At 42.3% G+C, this 17287-nt stretch overlaps 1 long non-coding RNA gene across 3 annotated transcripts; it reads right to left on the bottom strand.

Moving 5' to 3' along the window:
- Positions 1-11771: 11771 nt before the first annotated feature.
- LOC118384239 (uncharacterized) lies at positions 11772-17233 on the bottom strand. 3 transcript variants are annotated; one of them, XR_008136387.1, is made up of 5 exons: positions 17097-17233; positions 13899-15590; positions 13341-13451; positions 13007-13050; positions 11772-12832 (listed from the first exon to the last, which is right to left on the bottom strand). It is a non-coding gene; the product is annotated as an uncharacterized LOC118384239 (long non-coding RNA). The 3 variants fall into 3 exon arrangements; XR_004825809.2 differs by having other exon boundaries at positions 16443-17220; XR_008136386.1 differs by having other exon boundaries at positions 17054-17220.
- Between the last annotated feature and the right edge of the window lie 54 nt (positions 17234-17287).

The following is a 17287-nucleotide window of genomic DNA, read 5'->3' as shown; positions in this document are numbered from 1 at the left end:
GAACCTGGGACTTAACACCTCCCTCTGCAACTGGATCCTGGACTTCCTGAAGGGTCGCCCCCAGGTGGTAAGGGTAGGCAACAACACATCTGCCACGCTGATCTTCAACACTGGGGCCCCTCAGGTGTGTGCTCAGTCCCCTCCTGTAGTCCCGGTTCACCCACAACTGCATGGCCAAGCGCAACTCCAAAAGCATCATTAAGTTTACTGACGACACAATTAGTGGTAGGCCTGACCACCGACAACGAGGAGACAGGCTATAGGGAGGAGGTCAGAGACCTGGCAGTGTGGTGCCAGGACAACAACCTCTCCCTCAATGTCTGCAAGACAAAGGAGCTGATTGTGTACTACAGGAAAAGGAGGGCCGAACATGCCTCCATTCACATCGAAAGGGCTGTAGTGGAGCGAGACAAGAGTTCCAACAAAGTATCATCACCAACAAAGTATCATGTTCTAAACATACCAAGACAGTTGTGAAGAGGACACAACACCTTTCCCCCCACCGGCAGCGGCGGATTTAGGTTGTCGAGGGCGGCACGGGGTGCCCGCACAATTTTTTGGGGAGTGGTGACATTTGCGCGTTAGGGTTTCTATTGCTCATTTGCACATCACGTCAATGATATCATGTCACTGTGTGGGACTGTGGGTCAATTAACCTTGTCGGAGTGGGCACCCTGATTCTAGTTTGTGAGCTAGGCATCTATCAAACAGCGCATCTCTAACGTTGTACAGTACTAATGCAATTAGTAAAATCATTCACACTAAGAAATGCTGCCAAATAAACCACAATTAATTCATAATACTGTGAATATATCGTTTCACAGACATATTGTTGCATTTTCTTCTGGTTTGTGCGAAATGGTTAAGAATAATATAAAACCGGTCTGCACACCACCAAGGTGAATTGGTTTAGTCTTGACTCTTGGTTGACAGTGTTGGGGGATGGGTAATGTATTGATGCTCGGGTGCCAAATCAAAACAAATGGATAAGAAAAGGTCTAAGCCATCAGGTGCCCAGTTTAGCAAAAAGAGGAAAGAAGAAGAGGAGAAACTCGCAAAAAATAAAGGTATGCAGCTATGTCATCTCTTTATGTGTATAATATTATGCATGTCATTAAATTGGCTAGTAGTTAGCCTGTTGCCTGGTATGCTATTACACATAGGGCGACAATATTCAGTTCTGTCCAACTAGCTTACATAACATTGATATAATTTCACACAGTTTCATCATGATAATGTGTGTAGCCTACAGCAAAATGATTTACAACTTAACCAGCACATTATTGATTTGTTTAACTTCCATTTGTATTTATTATGGACCCCCATCAGCTGCTGTGAAAGCAGCACCTACTCTTCCTGTAGTCCAGCAAAATTAAGGCAGTTTATACCATTTTTTTAAAATTACAATACATTCACAGATTTCACAACACACTGTGAGCCCTCTGGCCCACACTCCACCACTACCACATATCTACAGTACTAAATCCATCTGCATGTATAGTGCGTATGTTATCGTGTGTGTGTCTGTGCCAATGTTTGTGTTGCTTCACAGTCCCTGCTGTTCCATAACGTGTTTTTTTATCAGTTTTTTTTTCAATCTAATTTTACTGCTTGCGTCAATTACTTGATGTGGAATAGAGTTCCATGTAGTACTGTGTGCCTCCCATAGTCTGTTCTGGACTTGGAGACTGTGAAGAGACCTCTTGTGGCATGTCTTGTGGGGTATGCATGGGTGTCCGAGCTGTGTGCCAGTAGTTTAGACAGACAGCTTGGTGCATTGAAATACAGTATATGAGTCTGACACCCTAAATACATTTGTTTCACAATTAAATATACATGTCATTGTGCACAATTTATCAAACTTTCAGAATAGGAACCAAATGAACCATAAAATCTCATTGGCTAATTCTAGGCATAAGACACCCCAAAAGACTCAATATATCACAAAATATATAAAATATCAGCATAATATAGAGGTCTTTTATGTTATCAAACGGCATTTGAAATTCCCCTTACTGAGCTCAGGACCTAGTCAATACAATCACAGAAAACGTTAATGATGTCACCTCAATTTGAAAAGAAGAACTGATATCAGCATTAAAAGACTCCAAAAAAATGGCCAATCATTTCAGGTCCAGCACCATCGTTGGGTGTGAAAGATTCAGCAGACTGCTGGCATTACACATCTGGCTAAAAGACTACTGTAGCTCTGCTGGAGTCACTTTTATTGACAACTTTGACACCTTCTGGAAACAGAAGATACTCCCCTGCCTCAGCCAATCTGTAATGTCCCCGCGTCCCAGCCGGCGACAGGGTCCCACGCATCAGCAGGGATGACCGATCCGCTCCTGATCCTTGGGAACGTTCCTTGGGTTGGCGTCCTGCGGCTGGAGCCGAACACGCCGGGGAGGGGGTACCGTCAGGTATGCTCTCTCTCCGGCGCTCTAGGTCGCCATGCTCCTGCGTCTTAGCCAGATTGACAGGTTTCCCCGCACCTCTGCAGAGGTGTCCGGTCCGCTCCTGATCCCTGGGATCGTCATTTTGGTTAGTGTTCTGGGGCCGCGCATCGGGGAGGGTGTACTGTCATGTGTACTCCTTCTCCGGCCTCTAGGTCATCAGGCTGCTCATTATGGCGCACACCTGTCACCATCATTACGCACACCTGCACGTCATGACACTCACCTGGACACCATCACCTCCTTGATTACCTTTCCTATATATGTCACTCCCTTTGGTTCCTTCCCCAGGTGTTTCTGTTTCAGTTTCATGTCTGTGTGCTGTTAGGGCTTCTTGTTTTCTATTATGTTGTTTATTTTATTAAAACACTCCCTGAACTTGCTTCCCGACTCTCAAAGCACATCGTTACAAACGACTTTACCTGGACAATTGGATAATCTGCCCCATCCAGGGAACAGGCCACAATGGACACGAGGACCCTCTTGGATCACATTCGAGTTATGCTTCTCACCCTAAACGAGTAGAAGAGTCACCTGACCTCCTCACAGAAGGTGATCTACCTCAGGATGTCCATAGACTTGGCTCTCATGAGGGCACGTCACCCTCAGGTGAGAGTAGCAAAATCTTAACCGACCTCAACCGATTTCGGCTCGGACGAGTAGATAGTGTTAGAGTGCCAACAGTTAGTTGGCTTACTGACGGTGACTTCACTGTTGGTTCCGCTGGGCATTCTCAATCAGGCCACTCCCACGGCCAGCACCCAAAACAACACCTTCAACTGTTGGTGATGAGTGCATGTTTGAGGACCCTATCAAAGTGGCTATCCCGCTCCTTCCTGCTAAACTGGGTGAGCCTGATCACAGACACCGATTAATCTGGTAATGTGATACCATATTGCAGTGATCCAATATAGTGCTACATAATGAAGGTTACGAATGTAACCACGGTTATGTGAGCTATTGGATCACTCCAATCCTCTTTGTCAGTGATCTACAGCGCCTCGAAAAGAACACGAGGTGGAAGTAGTGCGGCAGCAGCTCTTTAAGGGGGTCAGCCGCAGCACTACCCAGTACACGGGACAGATGTGAAATTCTTACTCGGAATGCATCCTGCCGTGCAGAAGGATACCATATTGGAGTGATCCAATAGCTCACATAGCCATGGTTACGTACATAAGCTTCATTTTCAGCAGTGGCCAGGACTTGTATGTGAAGCTATTCACAATAAAGATCAGCCACAACAGTGGAATTTACAGTCCACCTTTAAAATAAAAGTCTTCATAATTGAATTGGGGCATACTTACACTGAGTATACCAAACATGAGGAACACCTTAATATTGAGTTGCACTCCCCTTTTGCACTCAGGACAGCCTCAAATCATCGGGGAATGGACTTTACCAGGTGTTGAAAGCGTTCCACAGTGATGCTGGCCCATGTTGACTCCAATGCTTCCCAGTTGTGTCAAGTTGGCTGAATTTCCTTTGGGTGCTGGACCATTCTTAATAAACACGGTATACCGTTGACTGTGAAATAGCCCCAGCAGCATTGCAGTTCTTGACACAAACCGGTGCACCGGCACCCACTACCATACCCCATTCAAAGGCACTTAAATCTTTTGTCTTTCCCATTCACCCTCTGAATGGCACACATACACAATCTATGACTCAAGTCTTAAAAATCCTTCTTTAACCTGTCTCCTCCCCTTCATCTACACTGATTGAAGTGGATTTAACAAGTGACATCAATAAGGGACCATAGCTTTCATAGGATTCACCTGGTCAGCCCATGTTATGTTTTGTGTACTCAGTGTATATTTCACTGTAGAACCTTACCTATGAATTGTGGATCAATGGAATTGTGAATCAGCCTATTCAGTGACACCCACAGAACACAACTGTGAATAGTTTACACACATATACAGCCTTACCTATGAATCTTGTTTCCATTGTGCAAAAGCAGGCAAAATCAGTCGAGCAATGCACCGTGACATCGATCAACCAATGGTGTGTTAGATACCACCCACAGATGTTTGATTGACACACCCATATTTATCATATTGGAGGAAGAAATACAGAAATACATTAATAAATATATAAATGAATTAAATTAAAGTTTGAATAATTAGATAATACATAGATAAATAATTACATAGAGATATGTAGAGCAAATTAATACATTGGCATTTTTTTTCTTATTTCCTTTCTCATTTAATTAATTATATATCTATTTACAGTGCATTTCCGGTGCATTTCTGTTTTTTATATAAATTTGTCACAATTTCTAAAAACCTGTTTTCACATTGTCATTATGGGGTATTGTATGTAGATTGCTGAGGAAATTGTTTATGTAATCCTTTTTTAGAATAAGGCTGTAACGTAGCAAAATGTGGAAGAAGTCAAGGGGTCTGAATATTTTTTAGAATGGCAGGTTTAGCCCTCCATATTAAAATAAAAGCAAAAAGCAAATTTTAGTTTTCATGAATTTGTACGATATAGTCAATTTTGACTTTGTGTCTGTGTTATTTAGTTATTTAAAAAAAAACAGGTCCTACTTTCCAGCTAGCTAATTAGCAGTGGACAGAGCTAGCTAGCTAATGGCTCCACCAAGAAGAAGAAAGACTACACCCTTAGAAACTGTGGTCGATGTGTGTCAGAGTTACAAACAGAGTTATATCTTTATTGCCAATACGACAGAGGTGCACAAGACACATGGGGGAAGGTGTTGTGGGAGACGATTGGTTTGTAGATTAAGCCAATGAGTAATGTGAGTTAACCCACTGTTCCTAGGCCGTCATTGTCAATAAGAATTTGTTCTTAACTGACTTGCCTAGTAAAATAAAGGTAAAAAAAAAAAGATATATACTTTTTTTTTTTTACCCATCTACCAATAGATGCCCTTCTTTTCGAGTCATTGAAAAACTTCCCTGGTCTTTGAGGTTGAATCTGTGATTGAAATTCACTGCTCGACTGAGAGACATTACAGATAATTGTATGAGTGGGGTACAGAGATGAGGTAGTCATTCAAAAATCATGTTAAACACTATTATTGCACACAGAGTGAGTTCATGCAACTTATGTGACTAGTTACTCACATTTTTACTCCTGAACGTATTTTCTTACCATAACAAAGGGGTTGAATACTTATTGAGTCAATACATTTCAGCTTTTAATTTTTTATTAATTTGTAAACATTTTTGAAAAACATAATTCCACTGACCTTATCTGTGTAGGCGAGTGCCCCCCAAAAATCTCAATGTAACACATTTCAAATGCAGGCTGTAACACAACAAAATGTGTAAGTCAAGGGGAGTGAAAACCTTCTCAAGGCACTGTAGATCTATTTGTTAGAAAGAATATTATATTTCCCTTGAAGTAATGTTGAATGTAAAACAAAATGGCGAACAACAAAATGTGTAAAAAGTCAAGAGGTGTGAAAACCTTCAAGGCCTGTAGACCTATTTGTTAGAAATAATACTATATTTCCCTTGACGAAGTTATGCTGAATGTAAAACATGGCCCCACTCTCCCCCGAATTAATGAAATTGATTGGTGACTGTTTTAATTGATGAAGCGAGACAGAGACAAAGACATAGACATCCATTGAGTTTGACTGTGCCCACCCCCTACACAAGTTCAACGCAGTACCCTCCGGCATCCCACTGTAAAAAAAGATTTTAAAAAAGGGGGTTGATAACCACCCTGGAGGTGATGACTGAGAACTCAACCAGCGGGACTAATGCAACACATTTTATAGTAAAGTTAATCCTCCTGGATGTTCATGACAAATCACAGATGAGAGAATTTATACAAAAGGTACATTGTGCTCTCATGCAACAGACATCAAGATTACATCGCAACAAGTTTCTGTCTCGGTCTTGGTCATTTACTGCTTGTTTATACAGAAGTACTAATGTAACATAGACAGTAGGTCATTCCCTCAAACGATTAAGTTCAGCGTTCATCTGCCATATGGGAGATGAAAAGGAGATTTGATGTCCCTGGCACAGACAAACAGGTACACAGACACCAATCATAGAATGGAATGTCTTTTCACCAAGCCATCGTAAATCTACTGTCAGTGTTAAAATCTCAGCGGCTCCTCTCAATTCACAGACAAAGTTCTAAGTTACTATTCCCCAGGTTGTTGCTGTAAATGAGAATGTGTTTTCAGTCAACTTACCTGGTAAAATAAAGGTAAAATAAATAAATACAATTCAATGGGTGTGCGATGTTGCTGGATATTGCCGGGAACTGGAACACACTGTCGATCCAGAGCATTCCAAACATGCTCAATGGGTGACATGTCTGTTGACTATGCAGGACCATGGAGGAACTAGGACATCTTCAGCTTCCAGGAACTGTGTACAGATCCTTGTGACAAGGGGCCATGTAATATCATGCTGAAACATGAGGTGATGGCAGCAGATGAATGGCACAACAGTGGGCCTCAGGATCTCGTCAGGGTATCTCTGTGCATTCAAATTGCCATCGATAAAATGCAATTGTGTTCGTTGTCCGTAGCTTATGCCTGCCCATACCATAACCCCACCCCCACCATGGGGCACTCTGTTCACAACACTGACATCAGCAAACCGCTCACCAACAAGACGCTATCTGCCCTGTACAGTTGAAACCAGGATTCATCGATGCAGAGCACAGTGTACCAGTGGCCATCGAAGGTGAGCATTTGCCCACTTAAGCTATTAATTCAAATCATGAAACATGGGACCAACACTTTACATGTTGCTTTTATATTTTTGTTCAGTGTAGTTACTCCAAAATACTAACATAAATGACAGAACGAAAATAAGGAAGATAGTACAGAATAAAAATATTCCAAAACATGCTTCCTGATTGCAATAAGGCACTAAAGTAAAACTGAACAAAATGTTGCAAAGAAATTAACTTCATGTCCTGAATACAAAGCATTATGTTTGGGCCAAATCTAACAAAACACAACACTTGAGTACCACTCGTTCATATTTTCAAGCATGGTGTGGCTGCATCATGTTATGTGTATGCTTGTCATTGGCAAGGACTGTCAGTGCCAGTACATATGCCTCCAACCTACACAAATGACTCATCATACAAAATAAATTTGCAAGACTAGCCCCCTCCAATTACCTGGCTCCATCTGAAGCATTGTTTAAGAAACTCAATATCTTGTCTATTTACGACATGTACACTATGCACATTCATCTACAAATACTCATACCTCCCAGACAACTTACCGAAATCTGTTAATGGATTCTTCCAGGTTAATTCTGCGATAACATTCACCCTCCCAACTGCCACATCTCACAGTCAATTCTCTATCAGATATAGAGGTACCTGGAATTCTTATCTTCACATCGCCAAAACATCATCATCCCTCAATAACGTCAAGCTAAGACTGGGGGTCAGCCTGATGACCCAAACTACTCAGTAATCTTCTCCACACTCACATTTAAACAATAAAAATTATTACTGATCAATGAATTTATACATGTATAATTCATCAGTTTTTTTGTGGTGTGGTTTTCATATAAGCCCTTTTTTTAATCTGTATTTGTCACTTTGTATAATGATAGGAGACAGCCGCAGGAATACAATTTTAAAATAGCACTCCCCCGGCCGGACCTGACTGTACTCAAGCCCTAGGTAGAAAATCCGCTCACTCCCCCGGCCTGACCTGACTGTAACACATCAGGAACCTGCCAAATTCCTGATTGACCCTCTCCACCTGCCCATTTGCTTGATGATGGTACCCGAAGGTGAGACTGACCGTGACCCCCAGGCACTCCATGAACGCCTTCCATTTGCGAGGTTAACTGAGGGCCACGGTCTGACACAATATCCTCCGGGATCCCATAGTGCCGGGAAGATGTGCGTAAAAAGATTATCCGCAGTTTGTATGGCCGACGGAAGCCCAGGCAGAGGAAGGAAGTGACAAGCTTTGGAAAAACCGGTCCACAACGACGAGAACAGTGGTGTTCCCCTGGCTGGGGGGGAAGGTCAGTGACAAAGTCCATCGAGAGGTGAGACCAGGGTCGTTGTGGAACTGGCAGGAGAAGAAGCTTTCCATAAGGGAGGTGTCTGGGTGTCTTAAACTGGGCACAGATGGATCAAAACAACAGGGTGTGTGGGGGTGTCTATAATGAAGAAGGTAATCTGTTCTAAATGAGTGTCATGGGTCAGCAGAGAAATGGGAACAGTGATGTGATGTACGAGCCCTGTCCCTATTGGACAATCATCTAGGGCACGAACCGGAACGGATGACTGTAGGGGAACCAATCTAAAAGATTCACGGCAGCTCCATAATCAATCTTGATAACGAGAGGACCAAGGTTTGAGTAGATGACGGAATCTTTTAACCATACCACATGGTTAAACTCTTAAGACTATCGATACCAACAGAATAAGAACAAGTCTTTGATATTAATTACTAGTCTGCAGCTAGGAATTCGGTATCATTGAACGCGAAGACCGACAACCGTCGAAACATCTATTCTATAACGACATGAATGAATGTCACTCTGAACTATCCATTCTAACCACGGCAGAGAGAGCGAGGGCGAACAGACTCTCCAACAGAAACAAACTTTTCAACAGAGATCCCGAAGACACACTGAGCGTAAATGTATACATTGATTGCAATTATTCCCAAATGAGTGAGCGTTCATGTGCAAAGGATTAGCATTTCAATTGTTAATTGTGTGTTGTCTTATCTCAGTCGACCCCCACTCCCCTTTTGTACACCAAGCCGCGACGCCAGTTTATCCCACTAGGAAAACTCTGTTATCATTTCCTAACATGAGGTAAATAATTCATTAATTCGAAGACTAAGTGATCAGATATTAAAATATTTGAAAAGTTGTAATTATAACTTAATTATAACTTTGTAATCTGAATATTTTCCTTGGTGCCCCGACATCCTAGTTAATTACATTTGCCTGATTAGTTAATCACAAAATGCTAATTACAGAGAATCTTTGATAAAAACTAAAAGTCTTCAGTTAATGATAGTAAAGACACGACAACGGATAACACGCAAGCCGATACAACAGAGCACAGGTACTCACAAGACCAACGGACATGGAACAGTAATCAAAAAGGACAATGGGGAACAGAGGGCACATAGTGGGGCAAAAAAGTATTTAGTCAGCCACCAATTGTGCAAGTTCTCCCACTTAAAAATATGAGAGAGGCCTGTAATTTTCATCATAGGTACACTTAAACTATGACAGACAAAATGAGAAAAAAAAATCCAGAAAAATCACATTGTAGGATCTTTAATGAATTGATTTGCCTCAGCTCATTGGCTAGCTCCACTCCTATTCCCCAGGCGCTCTCTTTTGATGACTTCTGTAACCGTAATAGCCTTGGTTTCATGCACGTTAACATTAGAAGCCTCCTCCCTAAGTTTGTTTTATCCACTGCTTTAGCACACGCTGCCAACATGGATGTCCTAGCTGTGTCTGAATCCTGGCTTAGGAAGACCACCAAAAACTCTGAAATCTCCATCCTCTGAAATCTCTACAACATTTTCAGACAAGATAGAACGGCCAAAGGGGGCGGTGTTGCAATCTACTGCAGAGATAGCCTGCAGAGCTCTGTCCTACTATCCAGGTCTGTACCCAAACAATTTTAACTTCTACTTTTAAAAATCCACTTCTCTAAAAACAAGTCTCTCACCGTTGCCACCTGCTACAGACCACCCTCTGCCCCCAGCTGTGCGCTGGACACCATATGTGAACTGAATGCCCCCCCCCCATCTATCTTCAGAGCTCGTGCTGCTAGGTGACCTAAACTGGGACATGTTTAACACCCCTGCCATCCTACAACCTAAGCTTGATGCCCTCAATATCACACAAATTATCAATGAACCTACCAAGTACCACCCCAAAGCCGTAAACACGGACACCATCATAGATATCATCCTAACCAACTTGCCCTCTAAATTCACCTCTGTTTTCAACCAAGATCTCAGCGATCACTGCCTGATTTCCTGCATCCGTAATGGGTCAGCGGTCAAATGCCCTCCACTCACTGTCAAACGCTCCCTGAAACATGTCAGCGAGCAGGCCTTTCTAAATCGACCTGGCCCGGGTATCCTGGAAGGACATTGACCTCATCCCATCAGTAGAGGATGCCTGGTAATTTTTAAAAAACGCCTTCCTCATCATCTTAACCTCTCTGCGCACAGAACCCGTTAGCGGGATGAAATTCGACAACATACGGTGATCACTACATAAATAGTTATATTATACATTCATGAAAATACAAGTGTCTCACATGTTTCAAAAAGCCTAGAATCTTGCTAATCCAACAGCGTTGTCAGATTTTTAAAAAGGATTTACTGCGAAAGAATACAATGCGATTATCTGAGGATAGAGCCCCATAAAAAACAACTATTTCAACCAGCACAGGCGCAACAAAATCACAAACTGCAATAAAATAAATTTACCTTTGACAAACTTCCTCCTTTTGCAATCCCAATGCTCATTGTTACACAATGAATGGTCTTTTGTTTGATAAAATCCATTTTTATAGCCTAACACGAAACATTTTGTGAACCGCTTGTGTCGTGAATTCCGTCTCATTCCATTTGACGACACATTCGATGTAAATACACACATGAAACGTGACTTTTCCAGTCATGTTTGGTTTCATTGCAACTGGTTTGTTTGTAACACAACCAAGTCTAAGTCTTGTTTGTAACACAACCAAACCTGATGGGTCATTTCGCGGGACGTATTGACTGAAAGAAACCGATTTGAAGACAAGTAATGACATAATTTTTACACCAATGATATGACCGCTGTTTCGTTGATTGCTGCCACAAGTGGTGTTCATCTGCCCAAATTGATTTCTGCAGGCATGGATGTGCCTCAGGGCCAAAAGGGTACAGCATGGAGGCGTCGCTGTGTTCTTTGCAAAATGAAGTCCCCCATCACCTGCACCACATGCTTGGTGACCCTCTGCTTTACAGCAGAAAGAGACTGCTATTGCACCTGGCATCAGCAGCACAATATCGTGTAGAGGACTTGAGGGTCTTCCAAATATTGAAAGTGTTTTTTTATAAATGTATATACATTTTTTCCATGTTTTGTTAGAATACCATTTTGGTATTTGCATCCTGTTTTAATGATTATTTTGGGTATTATTATTTTTTCTTCTTCAAGCGTTCAGGGAGGTTTAGGTGAAATATATTTTGCTGAAGGAGAGGGGCATCCATTTTCATTTCTGTAGCCCAATTTTCTCCATGTCAAATTCACTAACCAACAACTCTTATGACGTATTTGAAAGACAACAAGTATTCATTGTGCACATTTATTTATGTTTATTTGTTATTAACAAACATGAGTAGTCACATGCAAAAAAAGCCAACAAGCTCTCGCAGTCTCAAGTTAGAAGTAGACATTGATCCATGTTTCTCAAAAGTCAAATTTCGAAGAGTTTAAGGTTAAGTTCAAGTCATTAACTCTGAAATCTTAAGGTTAGGCATTACCGCAATGGTTAAGGTTGAGGATAGGCTTAAAACAAAAATACATAGCTGGATTTGAACATGCTTAACATATTAAGCTTTGAGCACCATAGCAATACAATTTGTTCTATACAGCTGTCAACATTCTATAAGGAAAGAGACACTTAATCAAAAAATCAATAACCAGATTACCCCGGATACCAGACTTCGATTAGTGATAGCTCTAGAATGTTGTCATTGATGAGAATTAATCCAAGACTAATTGACATTCAGAATCGACTTTGTTTAGACATCAGACTTTATTGAATTTATTTATTCGGAGAGGTACATGCATCCACACAGTCTTGATTTATAGGATCCTTCCCACTGTATGATTGATATGTCAAGTGACAAAATCCCAAGTTATCAATTAAAAGTTTATGGAAAAACTGCACTTTACAGTTTATTAAATATTCTACAGCTGTAGTCATCAATCAAATCAAACTATTTTTGTATCACATTTCTTAAAATGCATACATTTCAAGGTGTTCACAGTCGTTGGATGGGGTGTTGTGTGTAAAGTGGGGCACAGATAAAGAGGAGGGCATCAAGGCAGTCAAAATGGCTACAGGGATGGATGTGCAGGAGTCAAGGCTTGGGTCACGGGGTCTGGGATTCTGGGTGCCTCACCAGATGGTCTGGTGGGCACCACAGCATTTGTGGAGGTCAAATGGAGGGGACCTTACCATTGAAGAGGCAGTGAAGTTGAAGGATTTCTATATCCAGAAGAAAGGGTCTTACAGCCTCCGTGAAGACCATCCTTACTGGCACTTGAAGGGACACCTGCTTCTTCGTTGTGTGGACCACCAAAACCTCCATCACAATCCAGCGTGACGACCTCTGGCAGACTCCTATTGATCCTCCTGTCAGTCTCCGTTTTCAGGGAAGCCAAAAATATTACACATTGTACATACATACACTAGTCCCCAGAATAGGTTACATTACATACATTTTTTTGCTGAAAGCAGCTAACTAAAGTAATGTAGTTAACTTTATAATGGGCACATTGGGAATTTATATATGTGATGTTTAAATTATTTCTTACCCCGTGTTTTACTTGTGGAAGAACACAGTCATCCCTGCCTCTACCTGACATTGTCGAAAAACAAGTGAACAATTAATAAATATGCGTTTCAAGGCGTTCACAGTTGTTGGATAGGGTGTTGTCTGGAAACAAATAATAGGCTCCTAGAATAGGTTATTATATTCAAGATTTGCTCAAAGCAGCCTACTGAAGTAATATAATTAATGTAAGTTCAATCACAAAGGCTGGTCTGAGTGCATCTCTTCAGTTTCATTCAGTAGTACAACACAAATCATATTGCATTTTATCATGGGCACAGTAGGATTATAGATCTGTGATGTTTAAATTATCTTACCCCCAGAGTGAGAGTACATCCATTCCAGAAGATCTCCTTGCTGCAAGTGGCATTGATCATGTTCTGCTTCTCATGGGATGAGCAGGATGTTCTGCAAGCCACACCTCATTTCTAAAATGTGGGGAAAAGGGGACATACGGTCAACATTTCAATGCATCTACAAATTGATATCAAGTGATGCAATCTCAAATGTTCAATAAAAATGTAATGGAAAAACTGCACTTGTCCTCGTGAAAATGACAGTTTATTAAAAATTCTACAGCTGTAATGTCATCAATCAAATCAAATTGTATTTATATAGAACAAATGCATTTCAAGCTGTTCAAAGTCATAATTTGAAAGGCATATGGCACTTAACATCTTTCCTCTTGGCAGATCTCTACAGGTGACCAGGGGATTCTCTCTACCACATGTGAATGTCCCCATAGAGCTTATAAGTGTAGCCAGGCGGCACCATTGGCTATTTTTGAAGTTCACAATATCGGCTGTGAGGATGTGGAATGCAAGTGGAGGGAGCCAGCCGTGCCCAACCAGCTAGAGTCAGTGGAGGATCTGTACCTGGCTTAAGACAACAACCCTCTGTCCCGAGAGCCCACAGAGAAGGATCTTCAGAGTCTAAGGAACCCTCTCCGGGGCAGGTTCAATGGAGTGCATAGATAATAAACAGAGAATAGCAGAGGCGTAAAGGGGGGGGGTGGGGGGGGGGCAAATAGTCTGGGTAGCCATTTAATTAGCTGTTCAGGAGTCGTATGGCTTGCTGGTAGAAGCTGTTGAGAAGCATTTTGTATCTAGACTTGGCACTCCGGTACCGCTTGCCATGAGGTAGCAGAGAGATCAGTCAATGACTATAATTATAGACTGTGGCTGGAGTCTTTAGGGCTTTCCTCTGACACCGCCTGGTATAGAGGTCCTGGATGGCAGGAAGCATTTGCCCTACCAACATGGATCCCATTTCTCGCTATATCTTTTGTGAGATGCATCTCACGCTCTATGAACCTTTGTGGTTCAGGAATGTTCACAGTAATTCCTGCATGTGTCAAGCTCTGGATCAAGAAGCCTTTGTCTGGGCCTCCTGGGTGGCGCAGTGGTCTAAGGCATTGCATCGCAGTGCTAGCTGTGCCACCAGAGATTCTGGGTTCGAGCCCAGGCTCTGTCGCAGCCGGCCGCGACCGGGAGGTCCATGGGGCGACGCACAGCTGGCCAAGCGTCGTCCGGGTTTGGCCGGCAGGGATATCTTCGTCTCATTGCGCACTAGCGACTCCTGTGGCGGGCCGGGCTCAGTGCACGCTGACCAGGTCGCCAGGTGTACGGTGTTTCCTCCGACACATTGGTGCGGCTGGCTTCCGGGTTGGATGTGCGTTGTGTCAAGAAGCAGTGCGGCTTGGTTGGGTTGGGTTTCGGAGGACATATGGCTCTCGAACTGTAACTGGGGAGAAAAAAGACATGAAGACATGAAAATCTTCTCAATTGTGCGTCGACCCAGTCACAGCCGGCTGCGACAGAGCCTGGACAATCGCCTTGTCCGATACAGATCACATTGAAAGCACCACTTCCATGGCAGTACAGTCAATGACCATCCTGCAGTTTCCGCTGGACCCATGAAAAGACAAGCACTTTTGGTTCCCAACTTGGATGTCTTTCATAATGCTAATGAAAAAACGCTTGTGAATGAAAGTGATGGTAACATTGCGGACAGTGATTGCACCACAACAGAATAGTTGAGCGTGTAGGTGGTGGTGTAGTTGTGATGCAACTTCATAAGAGCCATAAACACTTGATCCTCAAATGACAACATCTTCACCCTCCACTTGGCAAAGTAGACAACGCAGTCCTTTTAACATTCCAGGTATTCAACAACAATGTTGAACATGACTTTGTCTGGAAGTCCTGTTTTTTTCCTCAGTGCTTTATCAGACAGCCACGATGCTGAATACCCGTTGCAGGTATACAGCTGATTCTCCTGTAGAACCTTCAACTGCGCAGTTTCCTTAATAAGATGCACCTCAGTGAGAACATTCCGAAACGGTGTAGACAGCAGCCTCCTACATTCTTCAGTGGCCGAGGCGCCTGGAACTTCGTCTGCCATGTTGAATGTGTCTGGATCTACCTCTTCTGCCATTGTGGAAGTATATGACACTTCCTCTTTTGCGATGATGGATGAGCAACATTTTCTCAGGGGCATTTCTCTTTCCCAACGGAAAATGTCAGCTGCAGACCCGAGTGTTGTCACTGGGTTTCCGGTCCGCCAATCTGAAAGACCAAAAAAAAAATGTTACTAGCTAGGTTGATTACTAAAATGCTAACGTCTATATAATCCCATAACCCACAGACTTTACTATAGTATCGGTAAAATAGTCTGGGCTTAGGTCTATCTGCACATCTAAAATCCTACTATGTTACCTTGTCTGAGAGAGATTTGAATGGTTATTAAAACGTCACGCCAGGGTAAGCCTACATGAAACACAGACTACATGAAGTAGTTCTAAAATCCCAGACACAGAAATGTGGCAACAAAAAAAAGGTAATCATTTCTTGGTTTTACAGCTAGGGTTTATGGGTATTATGACTCATACTGTGGTACTCATGGTGCTTTCAAGACAACTGGAAATTCTGAAAAACACGAGGTCAAATCATGATGTCAAATCATGATGTCGAGTTGGATGATCTTTAGGTTCCCAGTTGTCTTCAAGCTCAGAGCTCTAGAAAGAGGCTCTGTGAATTGCATGTATGTTGGATGACCTTTCCACTCTGTAAATATTTTAGTTTGGGAACATAAAACTATTGAGGTCCAGCTACTGGGCTTTCTCTCATCACCAAATTTGGTGGCGAGTGAAAATGCCGTCTTCTTCTTCAAAGAAGTTTAACGGTGGTTTGCATCCAATAAATGTTACATTATCGGTGGTTTGCATCCAATAAATGTTACATTATCGCATCCAACTAGGCTGTAGAATAATTCCCTTATACTTTGCTGACAATAAATGAATACAGTTGAAGCCAGAAGATTACATACACCATAGCCAAATAAACTTACTCAGTCTTTCACAATTCTTGACATTTAAACATCCGAATCGTCTGAATGTGTGACTATAAAACCAAATTTACCTTGGTAATTCGTCACTCGTTCATCCCGCAATGATTGTGTTTTCAGGCACCGGTAGCTTGTGGGTGCTTTTATGTCCTGCAGTCAATTATGAGTGCATGTTTACTTACTAAATATATCATTATTAATATTCACCTACTGCACTGTATGATAGCTAGCAAATTAATTAGCTAATGCCTAGCTGGAACTTCTGAAGGAAAATGATAACCAAACAAAAGTGTTTACTTTTTGCATTAGTACCACAATTTATAACTTATTTGCATTCGCTCACTTGTATGTTGACTTCTCCATTGATGTTGTTTTTAAGTTTTCCCGGAATTTAATTTTTTATTTATTTAACCTTGATCTAATTAGGCTAGTCAGTCAACAACAAATTCTTATTTACAATGACGGCCTACCCCGGCCAAACCCAGACGACGCTGGGCCAATTGTGCGCCGCCCTATGGGACTCCCAATCACGGCTGGATGTGATACAGCCTGGATTTGAACCAGGGACTGTAGTAACGACACTTATACAATCGTCGCGAATTGAATTATGGGGAGTTTCAGGCCCCGGAGTGAACATAATTGTACACTCGCAAAGCCGACAAAAAACGAGGGCTGAGGGGCTTACGTTGCAAACGTCCCTTGCTTGGCTAATCATTTGGACCACCCACCAAAATGGCGACGAGGATTCCCCTAAGGGTAAATGGGCGAGGGTGTGTTTTTTGACCGTATGTTGACTTTGAAACGCAGCCTTGAAGTTCTTCTTTATCAAGAACTGCCGTGGCGCTCTTCCAACCACCACCCTCCTCCGCCTCTGGAGCTAACGCTCTCTGCCAGTCCTCAGAACCTCCTATCCGCAAGT

Source organism: Oncorhynchus keta, chromosome 5 (assembly GCF_023373465.1).
Source record: "Oncorhynchus keta strain PuntledgeMale-10-30-2019 chromosome 5, Oket_V2, whole genome shotgun sequence".
Lineage (NCBI taxonomy): Eukaryota > Metazoa > Chordata > Actinopteri > Salmoniformes > Salmonidae > Oncorhynchus > Oncorhynchus keta.
The sequence above is the reverse complement of the archived record's forward strand: the minus strand, read 5'-3'. Positions and strand labels throughout refer to the sequence as shown.